This window comes from Penaeus japonicus, unplaced genomic scaffold, assembly GCF_977035675.1.
Source record: "Penaeus japonicus unplaced genomic scaffold, GWHDUDI00000001_assembly GWHDUDI00000012, whole genome shotgun sequence".
In the NCBI taxonomy this organism is placed as follows: Eukaryota; Metazoa; Arthropoda; class Malacostraca; order Decapoda; family Penaeidae; genus Penaeus; species Penaeus japonicus.
Genome location: NW_028234414.1, coordinates 35,661,730 through 35,671,334, shown reverse-complemented (window position 1 = coordinate 35,671,334; position 9,605 = coordinate 35,661,730). Strand labels below are relative to the sequence as shown.

At 43.3% G+C, this 9,605-nt stretch overlaps 7 non-coding genes across 7 annotated transcripts; all 7 read right to left on the bottom strand.

The window, feature by feature from the left end:
* Positions 1 to 149: 149 nt before the first annotated feature.
* On the bottom strand, positions 150 to 268 carry LOC122265070 (5S ribosomal RNA). The gene has a single exon (XR_006224258.1). It is a non-coding gene; the product is annotated as a 5S ribosomal RNA (ribosomal RNA).
* Positions 269 to 934: 666 nt separating this feature from the next.
* Positions 935 to 1,053, bottom strand: LOC147470822 (5S ribosomal RNA). Its single transcript, XR_015191481.1, has one exon. It is a non-coding gene; the product is annotated as a 5S ribosomal RNA (ribosomal RNA).
* A 666-nt stretch (positions 1,054 to 1,719) lies between these two features.
* On the bottom strand, positions 1,720 to 1,838 carry LOC147470821 (5S ribosomal RNA). The gene has a single exon (XR_015191489.1). It is a non-coding gene; the product is annotated as a 5S ribosomal RNA (ribosomal RNA).
* A 667-nt stretch (positions 1,839 to 2,505) lies between these two features.
* Positions 2,506 to 2,624, bottom strand: LOC122265093 (5S ribosomal RNA). Its single transcript, XR_015191488.1, has one exon. It is a non-coding gene; the product is annotated as a 5S ribosomal RNA (ribosomal RNA).
* A 666-nt stretch (positions 2,625 to 3,290) lies between these two features.
* LOC122242383 (5S ribosomal RNA) lies at positions 3,291 to 3,409 on the bottom strand. Its single transcript, XR_006222282.1, has one exon. It is a non-coding gene; the product is annotated as a 5S ribosomal RNA (ribosomal RNA).
* Positions 3,410 to 4,076: 667 nt separating this feature from the next.
* Positions 4,077 to 4,195, bottom strand: LOC147470820 (5S ribosomal RNA). The gene has a single exon (XR_015191484.1). It is a non-coding gene; the product is annotated as a 5S ribosomal RNA (ribosomal RNA).
* A 666-nt stretch (positions 4,196 to 4,861) lies between these two features.
* Positions 4,862 to 4,980, bottom strand: LOC122265076 (5S ribosomal RNA). The gene has a single exon (XR_006224263.1). It is a non-coding gene; the product is annotated as a 5S ribosomal RNA (ribosomal RNA).
* Positions 4,981 to 9,605: the final 4,625 nt, after the last annotated feature.

Genomic DNA, 9,605 nt, shown 5'->3' with positions numbered 1-9,605 from the left:
ATTTCAAATTTACTACCATGATCATCCCATAATGCACTTGCTAAGAAAGATTCGATTCGTTTCCAGTGTCTTCTCTTCTTAGAAATCAAGCTAACCTTACGTTGCCGATTGAAAAGAAGTGCATTCTCACCCATGGACAGGTAACAAAATGCCAACAGCATCTGGTGTTCCCAGGCGGTCACCCATCCAAGTACTGACCAGACCCGACGCTGCTTAACTTCGCTGATCGGACGAGAAGCGGTGCTTTCAACGTGGTATGACCGTTGGCAAGAAACCAACAAACACTCACCACCTTTATGCCAATGCTCACCTATACTCACGATATCTTACCCATTTACCCTTTTCTTTGCATAGAAATTCCATTGCCAATCACATTCCTCAGATCTGCTCGCCAGGAAATCCAATTAAAAAACAAACCCTTCATGCTCACCAACCTGTACACAAAACAGAGGTGGGAAAAACAACAAATACAAAAGGCACTTTCGCTATATCCTGCCCTGAGGAAGCTACATAGCCAAAAGCAATTCGTCTCTTTTTTTCCCGCCCAAAATTCATGCACCTGCTACAATTTCAACCTGTGTAACTCTGTAAAGAAGGCTTAAAAGAGCTGACATATCATCTATGGCCATGTATCTTCATACACAACCACACATGGGCTCTATCATCACCATCACTGTCACTCAAGTCATCAGCTGCCGACAAAATGACTGCTAAATCTTAATCATCAGTTCTTTCTTATTACCATTGTCCTCATTATTACTACCAATGCTATCACTGTCAAACCTATTTCAAATTTACTACCATGATCATCCCATAATGCACTTGCTAAGAAAGATTCGATTCGTTTCCAGTGTCTTCTCTTCTTAGAAATCAAGCTAACCTTACGTTGCCGATTGAAAAGAAGTGCATTCTCACCCATGGACAGGTAACAAAATGCCAACAGCATCTGGTGTTCCCAGGCGGTCACCCATCCAAGTACTGACCAGACCCGACGCTGCTTAACTTCGCTGATCGGACGAGAAGCGGTGCTTTCAACGTGGTATGACCGTTGGCAAGAAACCAACAAACACTCACCACCTTTATGCCAATGCTCACCTATACTCACGATATCTTACCCATTTACCCTTTTCTTTGCATACAAATTCCATTGCCAATCACATTCCTCAGATCTGCTCGCCAGGAAATCCAATTAAAAAACAAACCCTTCATGCTCACCAACCTGTACACAAAACAGAGGTGGGAAAAACAACAAATACAAAAGGCACTTTCGCTATATCCTGCCCTGAGGAAGCTACATAGCCAAAAGCAATTCGTCTCTTTTTTTCCCGCCCAAAATTCATGCACCTGCTACAATTTCAACCTGTGTAACTCTGTAAAGAAGGCTTAAAAGAGCTGACATATCATCTATGGCCATGTATCTTCATACACAACCACACATGGGCTCTATCATCACCATCACTGTCACTCAAGTCATCAGCTGCCGACAAAATGACTGCTAAATCTTAATCATCAGTTCTTTCTTATTACCATTGTCCTCATTATTACTACCAATGCTATCACTGTCAAACCTATTTCAAATTTACTACCATGATCATCCCATAATGCACTTGCTAAGAAAGATTCGATTCGTTTCCAGTGTCTTCTCTTCTTAGAAATCAAGCTAACCTTACGTTGCCGATTGAAAAGAAGTGCATTCTCACCCATGGACAGGTAACAAAATGCCAACAGCATCTGGTGTTCCCAGGCGGTCACCCATCCAAGTACTGACCAGACCCGACGCTGCTTAACTTCGCTGATCGGACGAGAAGCGGTGCTTTCAACGTGGTATGACCGTTGGCAAGAAACCAACAAACACTCACCACCTTTATGCCAATGCTCACCTATACTCACGATATCTTACCCATTTACCCTTTTCTTTGCATAGAAATTCCATTGCCAATCACATTCCTCAGATCTGCTCGCCAGGAAATCCAATTAAAAAACAAACCCTTCATGCTCACCAACCTGTACACAAAACAGAGAAGGGAAAAAACAACAAATACAAAAGGCACTTTCGCTATATCCTGCCCTGAGGAAGCTACATAGCCAAAAGCAATTCGTCTCTTTTTTTCCCGCCCAAAATTCATGCACCTGCTACAATTTCAACCTGTGTAACTCTGTAAAGAAGGCTTAAAAGAGCTGACATATCATCTATGGCCATGTATCTTCATACACAACCACACATGGGCTCTATCATCACCATCACTGTCACTCAAGTCATCAGCTGCCGACAAAATGACTGCTAAATCTTAATCATCAGTTCTTTCTTATTACCATTGTCCTCATTATTACTACCAATGCTATCACTGTCAAACCTATTTCAAATTTACTACCATGATCATCCCATAATGCACTTGCTAAGAAAGATTCGATTCGTTTCCAGTGTCTTCTCTTCTTAGAAATCAAGCTAACCTTACGTTGCCGATTGAAAAGAAGTGCATTCTCACCCATGGACAGGTAACAAAATGCCAACAGCATCTGGTGTTCCCAGGCGGTCACCCATCCAAGTACTGACCAGACCCGACGCTGCTTAACTTCGCTGATCGGACGAGAAGCGGTGCTTTCAACGTGGTATGACCGTTGGCAAGAAACCAACAAACACTCACCACCTTTATGCCAATGCTCACCTATACTCACGATATCTTACCCATTTACCCTTTTCTTTGCATAGAAATTCCATTGCCAATCACATTCCTCAGATCTGCTCGCCAGGAAATCCAATTAAAAAACAAACCCTTCATGCTCACCAACCTGTACACAAAACAGAGAAGGGAAAAACAACAAATACAAAAGGCACTTTCGCTATATCCTGCCCTGAGGAAGCTACATAGCCAAAAGCAATTCGTCTCTTTTTTTCCCGCCCAAAATTCATGCACCTGCTACAATTTCAACCTGTGTAACTCTGTAAAGAAGGCTTAAAAGAGCTGACATATCATCTATGGCCATGTATCTTCATACACAACCACACATGGGCTCTATCATCACCATCACTGTCACTCAAGTCATCAGCTGCCGACAAAATGACTGCTAAATCTTAATCATCAGTTCTTTCTTATTACCATTGTCCTCATTATTACTACCAATGCTATCACTGTCAAACCTATTTCAAATTTACTACCATGATCATCCCATAATGCACTTGCTAAGAAAGATTCGATTCGTTTCCAGTGTCTTCTCTTCTTAGAAATCAAGCTAACCTTACGTTGCCGATTGAAAAGAAGTGCATTCTCACCCATGGACAGGTAACAAAATGCCAACAGCATCTGGTGTTCCCAGGCGGTCACCCATCCAAGTACTGACCAGACCCGACGCTGCTTAACTTCGCTGATCGGACGAGAAGCGGTGCTTTCAACGTGGTATGACCGTTGGCAAGAAACCAACAAACACTCACCACCTTTATGCCAATGCTCACCTATACTCACGATATCTTACCCATTTACCCTTTTCTTTGCATAGAAATTCCATTGCCAATCACATTCCTCAGATCTGCTCGCCAGGAAATCCAATTAAAAAACAAACCCTTCATGCTCACCAACCTGTACACAAAACAGAGAAGGGAAAAACAACAAATACAAAAGGCACTTTCGCTATATCCTGCCCTGAGGAAGCTACATAGCCAAAAGCAATTCGTCTCTTTTTTTTCCCGCCCAAAATTCATGCACCTGCTACAATTTCAACCTGTGTAACTCTGTAAAGAAGGCTTAAAAGAGCTGACATATCATCTATGGCCATGTATCTTCATACACAACCACACATGGGCTCTATCATCACCATCACTGTCACTCAAGTCATCAGCTGCCGACAAAATGACTGCTAAATCTTAATCATCAGTTCTTTCTTATTACCATTGTCCTCATTATTACTACCAATGCTATCACTGTCAAACCTATTTCAAATTTACTACCATGATCATCCCATAATGCACTTGCTAAGAAAGATTCGATTCGTTTCCAGTGTCTTCTCTTCTTAGAAATCAAGCTAACCTTACGTTGCCGATTGAAAAGAAGTGCATTCTCACCCATGGACAGGTAACAAAATGCCAACAGCATCTGGTGTTCCCAGGCGGTCACCCATCCAAGTACTGACCAGACCCGACGCTGCTTAACTTCGCTGATCGGACGAGAAGCGGTGCTTTCAACGTGGTATGACCGTTGGCAAGAAACCAACAAACACTCACCACCTTTATGCCAATGCTCACCTATACTCACGATATCTTACCCATTTACCCTTTTCTTTGCATAGAAATTCCATTGCCAATCACATTCCTCAGATCTGCTCGCCAGGAAATCCAATTAAAAAACAAACCCTTCATGCTCACCAACCTGTACACAAAACAGAGAAGGGAAAAACAACAAATACAAAAGGCACTTTCGCTATATCCTGCCCTGAGGAAGCTACATAGCCAAAAGCAATTCGTCTCTTTTTTTCCCGCCCAAAATTCATGCACCTGCTACAATTTCAACCTGTGTAACTCTGTAAAGAAGGCTTAAAAGAGCTGACATATCATCTATGGCCATGTATCTTCATACACAACCACACATGGGCTCTATCATCACCATCACTGTCACTCAAGTCATCAGCTGCCGACAAAATGACTGCTAAATCTTAATCATCAGTTCTTTCTTATTACCATTGTCCTCATTATTACTACCAATGCTATCACTGTCAAACCTATTTCAAATTTACTACCATGATCATCCCATAATGCACTTGCTAAGAAAGATTCGATTCGTTTCCAGTGTCTTCTCTTCTTAGAAATCAAGCTAACCTTACGTTGCCGATTGAAAAGAAGTGCATTCTCACCCATGGACAGGTAACAAAATGCCAACAGCATCTGGTGTTCCCAGGCGGTCACCCATCCAAGTACTGACCAGACCCGACGCTGCTTAACTTCGCTGATCGGACGAGAAGCGGTGCTTTCAACGTGGTATGACCGTTGGCAAGAAACCAACAAACACTCACCACCTTTATGCCAATGCTCACCTATACTCACGATATCTTACCCATTTACCCTTTTCTTTGCATAGAAATTCCATTGCCAATCACATTCCTCAGATCTGCTCGCCAGGAAATCCAATTAAAAACAAACCCTTCATGCTCACCAACCTGTACACAAAACAGAGAAGGGAAAAACAACAAATACAAAAGGCACTTTCGCTATATCCTGCCCTGAGGAAGCTACATAGCCAAAAGCAATTCGTCTTTTTTTTTTCCCGCCCAAAATTCATGCACCTGCTACAATTTCAACCTGTGTAACTCTGTAAAGAAGGCTTAAAAGAGCTGACATATCATCTATGGCCATGTATCTTCATACACAACCACACATGGGCTCTATCATCACCATCACTGTCACTCAAGTCATCAGCTGCCGACAAAATGACTGCTAAATCTTAATCATCAGTTCTTTCTTATTACCATTGTCCTCATTATTACTACCAATGCTATCACTGTCAAACCTATTTCAAATTTACTACCATGATCATCCCATAATGCACTTGCTAAGAAAGATTCGATTCGTTTCCAGTGTCTTCTCTTCTTAGAAATCAAGCTAACCTTACGTTGCCGATTGAAAAGAAGTGCATTCTCACCCATGGACAGGTAACAAAATGCCAACAGCATCTGGTGTTCCCAGGCGGTCACCCAATATTGAAACTAATGACATGATTATGCTAATCGAAAACAGAAAAGCTGATGTGAAAATAAGTGCGAAATTTTTCGTATTAGCACTGTCCTCGTTATTACTACCAATGTTTTCACCATTACTACTAATATTATTATATTAAAATGTTTGGGGAAGCAAGAATACTTGTCACCAAGAAAGATCCGTTCCATTTTCAGTGCCTTCTTAGAAAATAAATAAACCTGCAGCCAATTGAAAAGAAGTGCCTTACACCTCTACCTCTCTATCATGTACAGGTAACAAAATGCCAATAGTATCTGGTGTTCCCAGGCAGTCACCCATCCAGTTACTGACCAGACCCAACATCGCTGAACTTCGCTGACTGGACAGGAAACAATACTTTCAATGTGGTATGACCGTTAATAAGGGCCCTTGGAACATTCACTGTGTTTATGCCAATGGTTACATATACATGTAACCATGATCACATCCCTGCGATCTTCTCTGCAATACATGTATTAATTACAACCGTCCACAAAGTGCAGGTAATCGCAACTACTAATAGACTCATAGTCACAACATGGGTTACAGTCAATGCCTCTGGGCATTCTTCGCAATTAGTGTGTGGGGATCCAGCCATCATTCACCCATGCCTCAATCTCGTGTACCCGATTCATAGTCTTGGTAGAACAACTTTTATCTTCCAGTTCACATTGGTACTTTTGAACCAGAAGCCAAGGTCTTCATATATTTCCTGCAGCTTATCGGATTCGGTGGTTTGCCACTGTTTTTTTTCCGCTTATCTCTAAGGGCTTCTCTGATCTGGAGTGCTTCAGGTCGGTGTGAGGGAGAGGGAAGTTAGTAGTGTTGGGGCGGGCAGAAGCAGCTTTTGCCCTCTCATCTGCCAATTCATTACCAGGGATCCCAATAGGATCTAGTATCCACCAGAAGATGATCTTCCATGAAGTCACTAGAGTCAGTCTTGGATCTTCTTCGTCACTGGGTGTGATGAGTTCAAACTGTCGACTGCCTGTAGCACACTACGAGAATCAGTATATAACAAAGCTATGGCTCTCTGTACCCTTGATCATCATAATCGCAGTAAAGATGTTATACAACTCTGCAGTGAATACATATGCTTTGGTAGGAAGACTTCCCTTGCTACTCAGCTGTCTGCCATAAAACCTACACCATCTTTGGACCTTGGAGCCGTCTGTGTATATCTGTTGAAGATAGTATCAAAGTGTGCCATAAGTGTTCTTCCTTTTTTTCCTGATTCCGACAATTTCCAACTTGACTGGATTAATCCAAAGAAGGACCTGGAGGATGCCAACTGGTAGAATCCTGCATTTGTTCAGACCGAGATCTTCCGCCTGTCCACTGGAAGGTCGAGCACAGTCCTATAATTCATGATTTCATTGTACCTTACGGTGTATGACCCCTGGATAAGAAGGCCCAGTAATCTGGAGCATACTTCGGGCACTACTCTCTTCTACTCCTGAACTACATCTTCCATGTGACTTACATGAGCCTACCAGAGTTTTCTTGTGAGCTCCCTCATTCACACTAGGCTCTTAGCTGGTACTGAAGAATGCAACAGGTTTCAATAAGCGGGGGGAGCGATTAATACGTAAAGCTATAATAGTTGCATATTCTCTTTGCTATTGGAATTAGGTTGATACAATAGTTAAGGGATTGGCCCAGGGTTCGGACCCACTCTAATACTCCTGTATAAACGATTTCTGGCTACCCTTCCTAATGACCGATCCAGAAGACCGGGTATTTGCTTAAACTGACGGACTGACAGAAGATCATCTGGTAGGTACCAGTTCCTGTTGGGATCCCTTGGAATGAATTGGCAGATGAAAGAGCAAAGGCTGCTGCTGCCCACCCCAACACCCCTAATTTCCCTCTCCCTGGACTAGGAGGTGAATTCACTTGTGGTAAATGTGCTGGAACTCATGACACCACTGCATGCATTGAAGACACACTTTAGTGTCCTAACTGTTGAGTTCCCTGTCAGCCAGGCTTTGCCCAGTGCAGTAGCCTGAAGGATACTGAGGCATTGGCATACATAAGAGCATGATGTTAGCTACCATAAGGCCGAGAGGAAAAGTTTAGGTATGGCAAGCAAACCCAATATTTGTTAAAGTTCAGCGGTAGCTAACATTTCCAGTTAGTCCGCAACTAAGGATACAGAAATTTCCGAATGACCATAAATGACTTAATTAATTATTGTTTAATCAACCAATCAAAAGCATCAACATAAAGATTTCGAATCACTCCTAGTCCAAGCGCCCATACTAGGACTTCGTCTGGTTCAGAACAGAACGGATGTATATATATGTTCACACACAAAAAAAAACACGCACACACACACATCCATATATACATGCATATTTGTACACGCAATCACACACACACAGGGGGATTCGCCCCACCACCCTTCTACCTTTATCCACAAAGAGAGATAAATAGGATGAGAGAAAGGAAGAGAGAGAGAGGGGGGGGGGGCAGGAGGCAGAGAAGAAAGACACAGAGAAAGAGAGAGTTAGAAATAGAAAGAGAAAGCTATAAAGGAGAGAAAGAGTTAGAGAGAGAGAGATTATAAGAGAGAAAGAGTTAGAAAGATAGACTACAAGAGAGAGAAAGTGTTAGAAAGAAAGAGTGAGAGAGAGGGAGGGCGAGGGTGCATCAATGGACCACATTTGATGCCGAGTACTGAAGGTCCTCCTTAAAGGATGGTTGAGTGTTGAAGAGGACTCGCGGAGAATGTCTTTAAAGGTGCCAGAGATGGGAATGAAGGAGAAAATGGAGGCAACTGAGGTCGACCTTGATGCCGTAATTGACGAGGAAATCAGTGCCGATGATGGGGTGAGGTACATCGGCGACGAGGTACACCCAATGCTTACTGGGAGTAAGGGAGCGCTCACCATAAACGTTGATGGGTGATGCACTTGCAGCTTCCAGGGGTGCGATGTGAGGGAGTCGAGAATCACAGGAGAAGCCGTGTTACTGCAGCAACTGTGGCGGCATGGTGACTTAAAGCGAGGATGACGTCGGCCTTCGAAGCTAACTTTCAATGGTAGATCTGAAGCGAGGAGGATAGGCTGAATCTCCACTGGCAGGCATTGGATGAGATGCGTGCGTAGGATGTCCAGGGGAAGTGACGTGTCAGAGCAAACAAGAAAGTGCTGGAAGAGATGGAGGGCGTACGACCTTTGGTGGTTTGATTTGTGAGGAAGGACCACAGTCAATCAGCCAATCCCAGGTTACTACAATGGCAGAAGAGAGCGTTGTTAGTATGTCCTCTGGATACAGCATACTTATACTGGGACTTGGTGAGACAGGCGCCGGTCTTACCGAAGTACAGGGATGGCATAGGTGCCTACATTTGAAGCAGAGGGAGGACAGGAGAGGACCAGGTTGCACAGGAGTCTGTTCACCTGGCGAAAGGTAGGGTGTAGTAAGCGACGAAAAGAGTGGAATTCCTCGGTGTATAGCAGGCTAAGGATAGGCAGGTGAGGTGCCTCTCTGGGATGGGAGTCCCGGAACATGCGATGGGCGTTGGATAGCGTTGCGTCGAGAATAAAGCGAAGGTAGCTCAGCATGCCAAAAGAACGACATAGAGATATTGACACCTCTCTTAACATGAAAGGGGATGGTAATAGAACTGTAAATAAATCCAGCTGTGCATGGATTTTTTATACACTGAAAAGAAGAAAGAGTCACCAGAGCGATAAAATTATGGAATCTATAAAGGGTCTGTGAAGAGAGCAAGGTCATGAGACCAGAGGGCAAAGACATCGTCGACGTACCTCAACCATCTGAGTGTAGAACGTCCTCGGAAAGAGGAGTTGCAATCCACACAAAAACAGATCAACTGGAGGAAGACAGACAGAGGAAAGCGAAAGTCCTCGGGAAAGAGATTCCTCAGCAGAAAGGT